General features: G+C 38.9%; 1 long non-coding RNA gene across 1 annotated transcript; it reads left to right on the top strand.

The window, feature by feature from the left end:
- The first annotated feature begins 12,625 nt into the window (after nt 1-12,625).
- LOC130459930 (uncharacterized) lies at nt 12,626-16,130 on the top strand. Its single transcript, XR_008919671.1, has 3 exons — nt 12,626-12,741; nt 13,257-13,321; nt 16,062-16,130. It is a non-coding gene; the product is annotated as an uncharacterized lncRNA (long non-coding RNA).
- The last annotated feature ends 787 nt before the right edge of the window (nt 16,131-16,917 follow it).

Below are 16,917 nucleotides of genomic sequence, written 5' to 3' on the forward strand. Positions count from 1 at the left end.
ATGGAAGCCAAGTGAGGCCATCTACCCATGACACATGGCACATATCTAAGCAAGACTCAGTGTCCCAAGACATCTGATGAGCATAGAAAGATGAGGGGAATTCCATATGCTTCGGCTATTGGATCCATCATGTATGCTATGATTTATACAAGGCCGGATGTTTCGTTCGCACTCAATGGAACGAGCTGTAGACACCTACTTTTGTCCCCAATCCCGAAAGGGAAGGTTCGATGATGAGAACATAAATCTCCACTTGGCAACGCATCTCCTATAAAATAACGAATCTCAAATCACCCTTTCCTTTCAGCCAAAGCTTCCACTTATAGAAACCTGCTAAAATAGTAGCTGCCATAAAAGGTAATTGCTAAAAGTAGCAAGAATAAAAAGATAGAAACCTGTCAGAATTAGGTGTTGCACTCCAACATAAATCCTAAAAGAGATAGAAATTGTAAAAGGAATTCTATTCCTATCGCAATTCGATAAAAGACTTAACGTATTAATTAAACTCATAACGAACCTAGAGTTCGTAAAGGGCCCAGACGCATTCCGTCGTAAATTGATACGCACCAAATAACTCGGATTAAGTCTCTTAATGGACTCCGTACTCTAGAGTCCAATCTGACAAAGAATTCTACCCAGATCCTATTTTCAACGTCCAGCCCTGGGCGCCGAAATCTTTGACGCCCAGTGTTAGGCGCCGAAATTACCTGGGACGGATTCTTTTCCTAATCCGTTTCGTATTCATATTCCTGAAAATCTATCTTTCTACGCCACTTTCTCCTATAAATAGACCCCTAAAGCCGACGTGAAAAACATACATAACGCACAATTCATAATCTGAGTATGGACTCCAACCCTAAGCCTAAGCCTCAAGCTGCGAAATTGATCCCGCGTTCTGTCGCAATCGACCCAAAAGTCAAACATAACGTATCCTGTCCCTTGTAGCCGATGAATTAAGCCTAAATACTGGAACACTGCTCAGAAAACCGAGATTCGTTAAATAAAAGGAGAAATAGAAAAGCCAAATGGTTAGTTTTCTGAGAACCGTGACGCACCTCTCAAGGGTGCGTCGTAATGTGTCCCTTCGCATGATTTAATCGCTTTCATCACCCTTTTATAAAATTGTTAAACTATTAATTTGATTGATCTATCACGCCTAATAAAGATAATACCTTGGAAAATTGAATTATCATGCTAGGTACCTTAAATCAATCTAAACAAGATAATCACGATCGATTTAGTATTATGTGTTGCATATTGCTAAAATCAATTCAGAATAGTTTAATAGTTAACGCATGTCCCTTCAATTATTTATGCTGAGCTAGTAAGGATAACCTGCCTCTAGAGTTATCGATGAGCACTCCTTTCGGTAGTTACAGTCCCCGAACTCTCAATCTCTGCCCTGCGGGTGTACGTTGAGCGATCCCCACACCAGGGATCACAAGGGAACCTATGGCCGTCGTGGTCGAACATAATTGCACTCCCTTTATGTCACGATAACCGGGTTTTGTCAGTTTTTCTCATTGTCGTTAAAAACTGAATGGCGACTCCTATATTACTAGTCGATTGGGTGGAAACTCACAGGAAATCTAACTACACTTGATCCGACGACGTCACGCCCACGAGGGATGAGGTCATGCATTAGCCTCGTGCTTTTTCGACCCCCTCACAGTGGCTACTCCACTGGGGAACGTTAATGAAATACTCGTGCTCGTAGGTAATAAAAGTAGCCGAAGGGTTAAACGATCCTACTCCGCGTTTATTTCCTTCTCATTGGTGCATGCCCCCTTGGCTTACACCGTGATTGGCCTCTTGGGACGAAATTCGTCTGTTGAATGCACTACCTCGACCGGGGCATGTGTTGGATCTACGATAGAAGCGGTACCAAGCCGGCGCAAATATTACCCATAGAAGCCTATAAACTACGTGACATGTTATTTTTGCTTCATGTTGTAATGTTAGTTATGTGTAGCGAATTACGTGATTGTGTTGTGATTGTGTGTGAGGAATAACGCTAGAAAACCAACGACCCTAAAAATTGCCCAAACATTCATAAACACCAATTGGCCAAAGAGTTATACCTAAATACGTGTCCCGCAGTCCCGGGCGATCGCCACAAAAATAAGCGACGCCCAGGACGGCCTGTAACGGATCCCACGACGCTGCATAACGCGCAAAGGACGTTATTGGGAAAGCACGCAAAATTAGGTCGTATGTACGAAAAAAATAGACGAACAGAATACGAGTACCAGTCAGGGACGCATTTTCAGCGCCCCTGGCTGGGCGCCAATTATTTCAACGCCCCTGCTGGGCGCTGAAGTTGCTGCTTGGCCTTTTGGCCAGGCACCGCAGCCTCAGTGCCCGCGCATAAAATATACGTAGCAATAAAAAATTCGTAACAAATTTGCTACGAGGACGTATGAAAAAGGCACTCAATTCTAAGAACGACTTATTAAATAAACAACTCTTTGCGTCGTCATTAGGCCTCCTATGACGACAATGTTCGGCACCAAAACCGAGCACACTAATTAAATGACCTTGAATGTCACATGAGCAAAGTATTCAAAAAAATAATGTTTAAATAAAGTTTTCAAGGAAAAATAATGTTCGAATAAAAAATAAATAAATCTGAGTCTAGACTAGGCTATGCCAAAGTACAATCTAAATCCTAAGTCTTAGTTGTCTTATACATAGAATCGGTCCTAATGCTTGGTGTCGTCCTGCAAGTTAAAAGGTTAAACCATATTGAGTCTCCCTTCCTAACATTTAAAAGAAATCAATAAGCACCCATATGTAATTGTCATCCCTTGCTAAGAATCTACGGCCTCAATACTCTCTCTCACCAATAAAAAGAATATATTATGTAATTCAAGTATTTGCAAAATGGAAACAGTCACATTCTGAAAATCATTCCTCCATAGTCGCACAACCCCCAAAGTGAACCTAATGTGTCAATACCATTGGCAAAAAAAATTAATGGCCTCAAGGCTTATGATCACATTGGGTCACGACTATCATAGTCCTCTCGAGCCACTCGCTCCTTGAAATACTCCTAAGTACGGACTAAAAGATTTTCCATGAATGCAACATGACGAACCATAAAAGTACACAAATCGACATGCCATAAGGCTACCGTTGGGGTAAAGCAATACACACTAAGAGGGAAGCCGCACTAATGATTCTAGTCTTGCAAAAATGAAAATTCGATCTCCCCAACTGACTACCTTGCCAATATTAAGCAAAATGGCGCATGACAAATGAACACCCAAGGGTTAAAATCTAAAGTGTCAACCAACGAAAATTATGGTCCAATTAGCCTAAGTTCGAGTCGCTTGGTCAAGTATTATAGGCTTACGCCACGTCATCATTTTGAGTCTAGGCCACCTCCTTGTATTCATACACGGGTTATAATCAGAAAAATTAATGAAAGTTCGAGTCTAAATCACAACTTCCAATTAAATCCCGAAAACTGGAATCTGAAAAGAAGTCAAAAAAAAATTGTTTTCGATGTAATCCTTTCGTTAAATTTCAATAAACAACATTTTGAATCTACGCTATTTGCACATTTTTAGAAACAACTAAAAACGCTTGCAAAGAAAGACAATTTAAAGGTCCACCCTAGGCCTACTAAAATTAAAGGTCCACTATAGGCCTACCAAACGAGGCTCACTCAGTCTCGCCTCGTGACTCAAAGACCACAACCATCTACCTTTTAGCCCAGATAAAAAGGGGGGAAATCCAAAGCAAAAAAAGATAAAAGGGAAAGAGAAAAGGGAAAACGAAAGGAGCGAGCCATGAAATACTTAGCCCGTACCTCCCAAAGTGCGAAATTTACCCAAGTAAACGAAGGAAAAGAATTGAGTCAACCAATCCAAATCATACCACAAAAACTACATAAAGTTCTACGATTTTCTACCCTTCCCAATCCTCATGCTTGACTAATATCTATACAAATTATCCTATCTCATTCAACCCAACTTTCAAGTCGTCTTGAGTCACGAATAAAAAAAAGACAAATGAAAAGTACATTCTACGCTTAACGTAAAAAAAATATAAAAATAAATAATAAAAAAGAAACTTTGCAAAGCGCCTTTAAAATTCGTCTAAAAAAAAGAAGATGCATTTAGCGCACAAAAAAGATTTGCAAATATTTGGCACAAAACGAAAAGGAACAACGCAAAAAGGCAGCCAAGAACACGTTTACAACGCCCAGCCCTGGGCGCCAAAAATAATAACGCCCAACCCTGGGCGCCGTTCTTGCTTATCACTTCTAACTCCCAATTCCTAAAAGTGTTCGTATATTTTCCTATATACATGCGGAAGAATAACGAACACTTGGGGGGTAGAAGATCATATAAAATACGCAAAATACGCGCGCTCCAAAATTTTCGCACACTTATTTCACACCGTTTAATTAATACGGGACAATACGCGCGCTCCAAAATTTTCGCACACTTATTTCACCCTATTTCAAACATTACGATTCCACTCGGACGTACTTATTTAAAATCGGCATTCTAAGAAACCATTTTCTGGCTAAGAACTACGCAAGGCCTGATTCACAATTAAATTTATTTAAGGCGGATATGTAGGAAATCCATGATTCGGTCCAACCAATTTGCAAAAATGTTAAAGTCTATAGAATCACAAGAATAAAAAATAGAGTCCCTTATTGAAATTTATTTACTTGCAATCCAAGTCGAAAGAAAAATTTAAAATCAAAAGAAGAATCCAAGTCATCAGGATGCCAAAATGAGCACACATCAAAAAATAATAAGGGCACGTACCCTTGCCAGAAGGAGCACTCACACTCCTAGGCACTTAGCCAATACTCAAAAGATCGCTTTGCCTCAATTGAATGGGGGCTAGCGCGAGCGTCCATGACCTCTAAAGTACTCGACTTGACCCTCCCTAAAGCAAAGTAACTCACTTAAAGACCTTCTTTCACCACTAGACACAGTCATAATCGCCAACAAGTAGTAAAGGCAGTAAGCTTGCAATAAAGAGGATTGTTCTACGGCATCGCCCCATCGTTCCTTCGAACTCAGGGCACCCGTTCATGGTAATTCAAATGCTTGCGAATCCCCTTTGAAAAAATCAGACATTGTCAATAGGACTTGGCACTTAACCAAGGTTCACCCTACTCAGACATATGACACGGGCATCTAAAATCGAAATCTGAAAGCATCATTAATGAGAAGACATAATAGCAACTGGGGGCTAAAAATTGAAATGAAAGAACTAGGGAAAGCACTAAGTATACCTTGACCTTTTGTGCAGACATACACCAAGTAAATCTAAGTCAATTTGAAAGCGGTCTATATTCCCGCAATTCTAGAAAAGATGGCCCTAAAAACCTAAAGCATGTGCCACACGGGCACAAGTAATATCTTGACGCCTGCACCCTGGGTTCCACAAATCCTTAGACAGCATTCCAAAAATCGTAACAGTGTTTTGATTCACTCATGTAATCTTGTACGAACCCTTCTATAAGTCAACTTACCTAGGACACCTCGGATTGTACACAGTAGGACTCGGATTTCAAATAATTTTCAAAGACTTCTTCGAACATAATAAAGTGTCGTTGGTTTAAGCTAAGTATGTGTTTATCTCGATGTTGCAAGTGAGTCAAAAATATTTCTAAATATGATTATGGGTAAAGAAAGGCACCTAGCTTTTGGTCGAGGCACACTTCAACATGTGACTACCTTGACCATGGCAATGCCGCACAATACGACATTTACAAGAGAAGTAGCAAATCACTACTCGAACGTACCTCGCACTAAACGAGTCTGGTTCAAACTATTCATGATCCATGTCACCATGAATGCATAAAAACGTATGCCAAGCATTATAGCACCAAGCCAATCACGTAGCTGCAATTGGAGGCTTGAGAAAAACACTCTAAAAATGCTCGAAATGACGATTTTATCGCAAATTCTCGACGCTAATGCTATACACCCGTCATAGGGGCACAATCCTAAGGTTTGATCGTGTAAAACGAACCTTAGAATGGCTACAACCCCTCCCAAATTCTAAGCGCTACTTAGAATATATAAAGTCACCCCACTAACAAGGGTAACTGAAAATCGTGAGTCACCAAAACTCCGATCAAACTACTGCACATAACGCTCGCCCTACAAGCGCCCATTACAAAGTCTACGTCATTCCAAAGCAAAAGCGAAAGAAAAATCAAGGATAAAAACAAGAAAGAAACATCTATGAATCCTCGCATCGAACGAAGTAATAAGCCGTGCACACCCACGCAGAAGGTGCTACACTTGTTCGAACACCTGAACGAGGCGTGATGAAATACTCCAATGCAAAAAAAATAATAATAATGATATCCTAACACTTGGAGGAATGTTCTAAGACACGCTGTTAGGCCACACAAGCCTAAATTGCACCATAAGTTCAACCATCCCACGGTACAAGTCTAAAAAAAAAGAGTAAGGCATATTGCACTAATGCGGGCACGACCAAGAACATGTGTAAAAGAGGCAAAGACTACTTATCGCCCAAATTCAAAATGCAAGCCACACGATTTGTACATTAAGGATTAAAGGTAGCAAAATATTACCTACCACGGAAGGGATAGCTCGCACCTATACGAGCGGAACCCCAAGGCATCTTTCTTGAAAGAACCTACAAAAAATCGTACGCCAAAAGGAAGCATCCCAACATGCATACTTGGGGGCTCCGAGCTACGAAACGACCATAGCAAAATAAAAAAAAGGTCTCAAAGAAAATGTTTGAACGATCAAAAGGGCACGATGCTTTAGCCCACTTCATGAATGGGCCTGAACCCTATCAAGCTTCTAAGCAAACTATTCAACATCAGTCATTGCTAAAAAAAAATGATTCAAGTGAACTGATTAATGGACCGCACGCAACGGCCATTCTATGAACGCTTGTTCGCACATACGTATCATCATCCTAAGTATCGAACATTCACGAACACGTTCAAAAGAAAAAATATATATATACAACAAGAGCAATCAAAGTCTTACGCCTCAAGGTATGTTCCACGGGCCATATGGACTCGCCCGACTATTGCAATAACTGTACGCCATAAGAGCAACAGTTCCTTTAAGTAATCGCCCCAAAGCGACAAACACCGTAGTCCACCAATCGGCTACGGCTTCTCGAGAAATCATCACGAGAAAGCCCTGCCTGGGACGAACTTTCAACGCCCAGGACCAGGCGCCAGATATTCCGACGCCCAGCCCTGGGCGTTGATAATCAGCTCAACTCATTGTGATCTCTACAATTCTACGTTCCAAAAATAAAGAAAAACAAAAGAGAAGAGAATACGTAGAATTTCCAAGTAAAAGAGAGGCCAACTGTGTCATCAGAGACCAACCCAAACAATTATTTCAACGCCCAGGCCTGGGCGCTAATAATGAACCCGGGCCCAAAAGAAGCCCTGATTTCTATAGGGCCCTGTCGTATCCCTTTGACTCGAAAATTGCCGATTTCTTTACTGAAAGTCGCACCTCACGGATTTGTTAAGAGTAGCACACCACTACAAGGATCGCTCGCACTTACGAGCACGATCCCAAACACGATCAAGGACATTACAAGATGCGTATCCCCAAGGAACCTCTTTGACAAGAAATGACCGTCAAGCACGAGTGCTTGAGGGCTCGAAAGAAAAAATATTTCTTAAAAGAGAGTATGCAAAGTTAAAACAATATTCCCAGACTACGCTGTACGAAGTCCCGTGTTTGGATAATCTCAAAAGATAAAACCAGATTACGACCTCAAGACAAAGGTCGCCGTTGATACTTATACATAGTCCCCTAATCAAGGACCCAGGTAGTGGCAAAATTGAGCCGTAAAGACTAGCTCAAAACCATGAAAGATGATGACCACGAGACAATGGTCCGTCTAAGCACGTTGTCAACCCACATTCAGGTTGCTACTAAATCTGAGCATCCCTCGAAAGAAAATAAAATTCTTCAAAACAAAACAAAAACAGGCTCGCCATCTTCAGCCGGCGGGGTCTGCGTCACTAAACCGCGCAGGTCCTCAGTTTTTGAAAAATGAAAAGAAAATAAATTCTTCAAAAACAAAAAAACAGGCTCGCCATCTTCAGCCGGCGGGGTCTACGTCACAAACCGCGTAGGTCCTTATTTTCAAAAACATCAAAACAGATTCGTCCACTTCTATCGACGGGGCGTCTACCCTCAGCGGACAGGCTCGCCCACCTTCAGCGGGCGGGGTCTGCGTCACTAACCGCCCAGGTCCTTAGTCGCTGCAGCGATAACTTTTCATGGTTTATCTTTTTCCAAAAATCAAAAGATGGTTTATCTTTTTCCAAAAATCAAAAGATGGTTTCCCTTTTCCAAAAATCAAAGGATGGTTTATCTTTTTCCAAAAATCAAAGGATGGTTTATCTTTTTCCAAAAATCAAAAGATGGTTTCCCTTTTCCAAAAATCAAAGGATAGTTTCCCTTTTTCCCAAAATCAAAGGATTGGTTTTTCGTTTTTCCAAAAAAGAGCGATGTGCTGGATTTTCCTTCGTTTTACGTCCTATAAAAACAAGGGGGTTTTCTCGTTTAGCTAACCCTGAAAATGAGAATCTTTAAAAACATTTTTACCTCGTGATTGGGCTTAACCAGGCCTGGTTACACTTTATAGCTTTGATTTTGAAAACGTCTATAGATACTTCCAATAACAAAGTGAGGGAGTTTCTATACATCTGTAGGTACTTCCAAGGACAAAGTGAGGGAGTTTCTATACTTAACAAATTCCAATGACACGTGAGGAATGTGTTAACACTTCAAGTGATGACCCTTAAGTCAAATGTTATCACTCGGGGGCTCGTGAGACCCTCGCAAAACAGGTCACATACACCATGGCTTGTATGACGCACTCCGTCTGATACTTTGACCATCGCCTTACTCCAAGACTCAGTCAAAGTGGGGGCTAACTGTAGACACCTACTTTTGTCCCCATTCCCGAAAGGGAAGGTTTGATGATGAGAACATAAATCTCCACTTGGCAACGCATCTCCTATAAAATAACGAATCTCAAATCACCCTTTCATTTCAGCCAAAGCTTCCACTTATAGAAACCTGCTAAAAATAGTAGCTGCCGTAAAAGGTAATTGCTAAAAGTAGCAAGAATAAAAAGATAGAAACCTGTCAGAATTAGGTGTTGCACTTCAACATAAATCCTAAAAGAGATAGAAATTGTAAAAGGAATTCTATTTCTATCGCAATTCGATAAAAGAGTTAACGTATTAATTAAACTCATAACGAACCTAGAGTTCGTAAAGGGCCCAAACGCATTCCGTCGTAAATTGATACGCACCAAATAACTCGGATTAAGTCTCTTAATGGACACTGTACTCTAGAGTCCAATCTGACAAAGAATTCTGCCCAGGTCCTATTTTCAACGCCCAGTCGTGGGCGCCGAAATCTTTGACGCCCAGTGCTGGGCGCCAAAATTACCTGGGACGGATTCTTTTCCTAATCCGTTTCGTATTCATATTCCTGAAAATCTATCTTTCTACGCCACTTTCTCCTATAAATAGACCCCTAAAGCCGACGTGAAAAACACACATAACACACAATTCATAATCTGAGTATTGACTCCAACCCTAAGCCTAAGCCTCACGCTGCGAAATTGATCCCGCGTTCTGTCGCAACCGACCCAAAAGTCGAACAGAATGTATCTTGTCCCTTGTAGCTGATGAATTAAGCCTAAATACTGGAACACTGCTCAGAAAACCGAGATTCGTTAAATAAAAGGAGAAATAGCAAAGCCAAGTGGTTAGTTTTCCGAGAACCATGACGCCCCTCTCAAGGGTGCGTCGTAATGTGTCCCTTCGCATGATTTAATCGCTTTCATCACCCTTTTATAAAATTGTTAAACTATTAATTTGATTGATCTATCACACCTAATAAAGATAATACCTTGGACAATTGAATTATCATGCTAGGTACCTTAAATCAATCTAAACAAGATAATCACGATCGATTTAGTATTATGTGTTGCATATTGCTAAAATCAATTCAGAATAGTTTATAGTTAACGCATGTCCCTTCAATTATTTATGTTGAGCTAGTAAGGATAACCTGCCTCTGGAGTTATCGATGAGCACTCTTCTCGGTAGTTACAGTCCCCCGAACTCTCAATCTCTGCCCTGCGGGTGTACGTTGAGCGATCCCCACACCAGGGATCACAAGGGAACCTATGGCCGTCGTGGTCGAACATAATTGCACTTCCTTTATGTCACGATAACCGGGTTTTGTCAGTTTTTCTCATTGTCGTTAAAAGATGAATGGCGACTCCTATATTACTAGTCGATTGGGTGTAAACTCACAGGAAATCTAACTACACTTGATCCGACGACGTCATGCCCACGAGGGACGAGGTCATGCATTAGAAGCAGCAAAGGAAGTTGTTTGGATTCGAAAGTTCATCGAAGAACTTGGGGTTGTCCCCTCCATTAAAGGACCAATGGCTTTGTATTGCGACAATAGCGGAGCAGAGCCATTGCCCAAGCAAAGGAGCCTAGGAGCCACCAGAAGTCCAAGCACGTACTACGGCGATTTCACATACTTCGAGAAATCGTTGAAAGAAAAGAAATAGAGATTTGCAAGGTTGGAACTAAGGACAACGTCGCGGAACCATTTACTAAACCGTTGCCAAAAGTGAAGCACAACTCACATGTAGCAACCATGGGAATCAAGCATATTGGAGAATGGCTTTGATTTTCTAAGTTTTGTTTTAGAACATCGGTTAGATCTGTGTTAAAACAATTGGTTTAACCATTACATATTTACGAAATTTCTTATTTCTTATTTCATCATCATTTAATTTGGTTTAGTATTAAATGAAAAGTCCATATGGTTCAAAGCATTCAAATGTGATGTCAAGATGGATTCTTCGACAAAGAAACACCCATAAGTGAACTTGAATATTGGAGTCACAAAGGATCCCTAATCCAGGTCATTGAAAGGTGGACGACCAATGACTAATGAAGATTTGATTGCAAGTAGATTACTTAGTTCTGTTTCTTGAACTAGAGTGACTGGATGTCAGAATCCTTTGCATATATAGATACTTATTGGATCTTGTATCGGATTGACCATAAGAACACTTTAAGAGATTAAAGTCATGTCATAAGCAGTTCTCATTAATGGTGATTAGAACTATTCCTTAGAACATGAGTAATTATGATTGCTCGTTTGAGAATTAGTTCGCTCTAATTCTTGCAAAACGTCGCACCGGAAAAGGAAGCTATAAAAGTAGTTATTGGGAGTACTATGAATCAAAGTGAGTGTTCATATATTGCAAGAATGGATTTTCCTCCTATCTTTGATAGGATATGGTGTTGTTGTGTAACAAGGCCTCTCGGAGAGTTAGATACTGTGAAAATGCATGGCCGTCCTCAGAATGGTTAAGGCTTAACCTTCTGTAAAAGTTTAGCAGTTGAACTCGGTAATCTGAGAAACACTTCCGGACCTAATAAGGATGGCTTGGATCTTACCTTATGTTCAGCAAGTAACACTAAGAGACAAAGGAATGTGAATGCATACTTGTCTGGATGACAAGTGGGAGACTGAAGGAAATTTGTCCTTCACCCAAGGTGCATTAGTGTAATACCAAGGTTCAGATTAATTACGAATAATTAATTCAGTGAGATCAAGTGATCGGAACATCTAGCTGGAGAAATGCTTCCGATCAGTGAGTTCTAAGCTAGGCTCTAAGATTACTCTTGACTAAACCTATAAGGTCACACAAATGACATGTAACAGATCACCAGATTAGATGAATTACAAATTCATTTAATAGCTTTTCGGGAATTCGTTCGAAAAAACATAAATATACCATATGACGTTGGATCGGAATCGTATATCATATCGCAAATATTCGTAAGCTAGGCGATACAAAGAATCGTATCGTACGACGGTGATTCGTCGAGTACGGTACGATAATTAATAGCCATAAGGCGTTGGTCGCGAATACGAACCGCAACGGAGCTGCCGGCCCATCTAGCCAAGCGCGCATGCGCACAAGGCCCAATGTAATCCCCCGTATATTTATAAAGTTTATTAATATAGTTTTACGTATAATTAATTATATTTAAATTACATTGGTGAATTTTAGTTTTAATGTATATTTATTTATTCAAATGCATTTTAAATATTTTAAGAATTTATGAAATTAAAATAATTTTAGAATTTTACGTTGAAAAGAAATCGAATTGCGAAACCGATTGAATTTAGAAAACTATCCTTACCGATTTTAGATTGAAATCCTAAAACTAAATCCTAATTCTAAGCCCATTTGGTAAAGCCCAAAATATCAAACCCACAACTCTCCTCCACTCTCCTCTCTTTCAATTTCACGTGAAAAACAAAACACCCAAACCCTCCTTCATTTTGCAACTTCACGTGAACAGGAACCACAAACCCCTTGCTTCAGCCACCAGCCCTCCTCCACCGTCGCACCACAGTACCTGGTTGCAGCTGTCAACCCGCCGTCGCTGCCCTGCCCAGCCGCCGGCCTTTCTTCGCTGCTCCCTTCTCCTTCGCGAGCACCATTGTTCCCTCTTCTCCCTCGTGCTTGTCTCACTCTCTCACGTCACTGCAGATGCATCGCCAGCCTTCGCGACCGCCGCACAACCACCGTGCGTCCATCTGACGCCGTCCGACGTACTCCTCCTCCTGGTCCCGCTGCCGCGCCGCCCTGCCGCCGGCCATCACTCCTTCTTTTCTTATTTTGGTTAATTCTGAAACCCTTAAACTAATTTATGTTTTAATCATGTTTTATTAATATAATTCATGTTTTCCTTGAATTAAATTATAGTTTGTATGAGTTAATTATGAATTCAGATTACATGTTTTGCATAATTAATAATTTAAATTTGAGATTATGTAATTGAAATGAAATTAGAATTTTAATTATTAAAGCATGGATTTTTAAGGTTTTTAGAGTTTTGAAACCATGGTAGGATGATTACAAGTTATTAAAGTTATTGTTTTTATGATTTCAAACATGTTAATTATGTTTTGGAGTAGTTTGAAATTAGTTATATTGCTGGAAATTTAAAGTATGATGCTTTGAAGAGTTTTCAACGAATCTCAATAATTAATATAACAATTACGATGCTAGGAAATCAAATATTCAAGTTTCGATATTGGGAAATGTTATAATTATGTTTAGGAAGGGTTTGAAGCTCCCTAATGTTGCTGAAAATTCAATATGAATTGATATGAGTCTATATTGGTTGTTGTTAGGTGGAGAATTCTCTTTAGGCGACTTTTAAAAGTGTTAAAGTGACGTATCAGTTTGTTTACACAAGGTACGTACATACCTGTGTGCTTGGAATGTGTGCTAATTGTTGAAACCATGTTGAATTATTGATGAACTTGGTTATGTTGATGTTGTTGATGAACTTAGTCAGGTTGAAATTGCATGTTTGATACTGTTGGATGAACATATTAAACCTTTATTGCATTTTGAGGATTATAACATGTTAGTATGGAAGATTGATGCAAACATGTTTGATTGGGAACACTAGATTATTTAGTATATAATCCAGATCAGTTAATTGTTGTTCCCTTTTTAGCTTTTCACTACTTTATGAGGGCGGAGGACCTTATTTAGTAAGTTGAAACCTTATACCCATATTCAGGGGTTGATCAGTATTAAAGAAAAGATTGGAGTTAAGTGGAATGAGTCTTGTTTGATGCCTTTGTGATCACTTACTCAATTCCAAGATAAAAACAGTTATAAATAAATGTGAGTTGCATGCCTTATGTGATTGTTGAGTCATAACAGGGTGTCAATTTGTAAATCATGTAAAGTGAAACTGAGTAGCAATAGCTTTAGACTGTGCACGTCTAAAGTGACGGACAAACAGGAGTTGGGGTTCCTGGTGGTAGCCCATGGCCTTTCATTCGGACCGGATTGATCACCGCGTCCTATTTTCAGTCAAACGTTCCTCGATATCGCAGGTCACTGAGGTTACGGAGTCGCGCCCGTACCTCGCCTAGCTAGAAAACTCGGTCCATTGCCTATTTCAATTAAAATAATATTATTGTTATAAAAGTCTAGTCCAGTCTAGCCTAGTCTAGTTAAGTATGGTCGTCAGATTATCATGCTTTGTCTGACCTTAATTATGTTTAATAGTATCATGTTAGGATTATTATTGCTTTAGTATGTAGTACTCAGCTTTGCTGATTACGTGCTTTGTTTGTGTGTGTTGATCACGGCTATGCCTATTGATCCTGTGATGACCCATCTTTGGTGAGCAGTCCCTAAGGATCAATAAGCGTTGCCCATCTACAGGTTTGAAGATGATGCATCATTGGGATCGGGATTAGAGAGCTTGTAGTTCATTTGATTTTCTAAGTTGGATTCGGTTTGTTTAAGTGGACTCTAAAACTTATTGAATTAGTAACATTAACTTTGTTTTTCGTTGATTGGTTTTTGGGATTTATTCTGAAAATGATTATTTATAAACTTACAGTTAGTTTTATGTTTTCCGCTGCAAAATTCTGAATAAGCCGTTACGTTTTCACACGGGCGATAATGCCTTGATAATTCTCTACGTTTTATATTTAAAAGTTATTTTAGAAAAGAGAGAATTGTCGGGGTGTTACAAAGTGGTATCTAGAAGCTAAGGTTTTACTTAACAATTTTTTTTAGGCGCCTAACTATCTAGTTATTTAAAATAAATTTCTTAAAAAATCGAGCTTCTACGTATTATAGTGTTCAAAAATTGGTACTTTTTTTTGGGGGGCCGATTTCCTTTTATCTTGTTTGAAAGTATATAATATTTCTTATTTAAGTTCGGAATCAACTTATTTATTCGAAACTTTTTGTTTATGTGAATTAAGTACGTTTTTCTTTATTTTCGAAATTAAATTAAATATATTCGAAAAAAATAAAAATAAAAAATCTTATTCCTTAAGTATATTTATTCGTTTAATATTTATTCGCTTAATAAATATGTATTCGTTTATTATTTATTCGTTTAATAAAAATTTCTTATTAATTATTCGTTTTTTTTAAAAAAAAAAAAAAATATTCTTTATTTTATTTATTCGTTTATTATTAATTCGTTTAATAAACTTTTTCTTACTAATCGTTCTTGTTTTATTCTTTAAATTCTTCAATGTTTGACCTATTATGATTTATTATGAGAGATGGGTAATATAGGAAAGGGCATATAGGATAGAATTATATGTGCATTAGTAGTTAATTGCTAACATAAGAAGTTAATTGCTATGTGCATGTGTTAAATGTTTAAGTGTTGCATGTAAATGTGCATAGAAATTGTTTGATTCCACCAAACTTATTGTTTTATTGAATTCTGATTATGCTTTGGTTGGGAAATCGTTAGTAAGATCTTAAGTTGTTTGTTTCATGAATAAAACGCTTCTTTCCAAGTACACCAACATAGGATCCTTTGAGAAGATCGACGAATACTGAGGATCTAGATTTCACTTCACAAATTTCCAAGGAAAGAACAGATAGACAAGATGCCTTAAACATTTGAAGTTGTAATAGTTAGTTTGTTCTTAAATGTTTTGGAGAATAAGTAGCAAAGCTACAACAGTTTAAAGTTAAAGCAATAAGAGTTTGAGTTATTCTTTATTCTTTTCAAGGATGTATTAAACCTTTATAGAATTAGCAATAAAAGTTAAAGTATTCGTTTCCAATGTGAGAATTCCATAATTCGCCAACAATAGTTTATGTTTATATCATAGAACTTTTATTTTATTTTGAGGACAAGTGTGTTGTTAATATTTAGGGATTGTTATACTCATTCTTTTGAGGAATAAAAGTTAGATCATTGATTATCCAAAGGACCAAGAGTTTATTTTGGGCACGCAAGGGAATGTTTTCTTCTTTTTCTACCTTATTATTTGTGATGATTAAATTTGATCCTTGTTTCTTAGTTGAATGTCCGGTATGCGAATATCATTCATAAATGATTGTTTATGTATGTGAATTCTGGATGTTGGTGTGATATTACATTGCTAGGATAATGTTAAGTGAAGTTTCGAACGTAAAATAGAATATATTACTTACAGGTCGCGCTTTAGGATGGCCAACAATAATGACCTAGCTGCTGCTATTCGCCTCTTGGCGGAAAAACTAGCCCAGGAAAGAACTGAGCGCCCCGATTCTGCAGGGGACATGTTTGAAAGGTTTGCGAGAGTTAAGCCACCATACTTCAAGGGGCAAGCAGACCCGACCTTCCTAGAACACTGGATTAGGGAGTTTGAAAAACTATTTTGGGCGGTAAATTGTCCTGAAAATATGAAAGTAGGCCAAGCTGTCTTTTACCTAAAAGATGAGGCCGATCTATGGTGGAAAGAAAATAGAACTAAGCTAAGTGTTGTTGAAGGATTTAATTGGGACTCATTTGTTGTTGCATTGAGGGAAAAGTTTTATCCTCCTTTTATAACAAAACGAAAAGCGCAGGAATTCATAAACCTTGGGATGGGGAGTATGACCATCGCTGAATATTATAGCAAATTTATAGCGATGTCGAGGATCGCACCTGAAGTTGTAGCCACAGAAGAGATAAAGGCTCAGAGGTTTGAGCAAGGGTTGACCGATGAGTTCCAGTTGGGATTAGGTGGAGAAACCTTTACCTCTTTAGATAATGTGTATGAGAGAACCGCTCATATTTACGGTTTGCAGTCCATAAGGGACGCGAAAAATGTTGTTGGGGAGAAAAGAAAAGAGTTTAATGTCCAGGAAAACCAAGGGAATTTCAAGAGGAATATGAATGAGAATAGGAATGAAAATGGAAATGGAAATTTTCGAGGAGGAAACAGTCAGGGGCACAACAATAGGAGTAAATCCGAGAGAGTGTATCACTGCAAAAGGTGCAACAATAACCACCCTGGGAAGGACTGTAAAGGAAAATTGGTGAATTGC

This window comes from Spinacia oleracea, chromosome 4, assembly GCF_020520425.1.
Source record: "Spinacia oleracea cultivar Varoflay chromosome 4, BTI_SOV_V1, whole genome shotgun sequence".
NCBI classification, from domain to species: domain Eukaryota; kingdom Viridiplantae; phylum Streptophyta; class Magnoliopsida; order Caryophyllales; family Amaranthaceae; genus Spinacia; species Spinacia oleracea.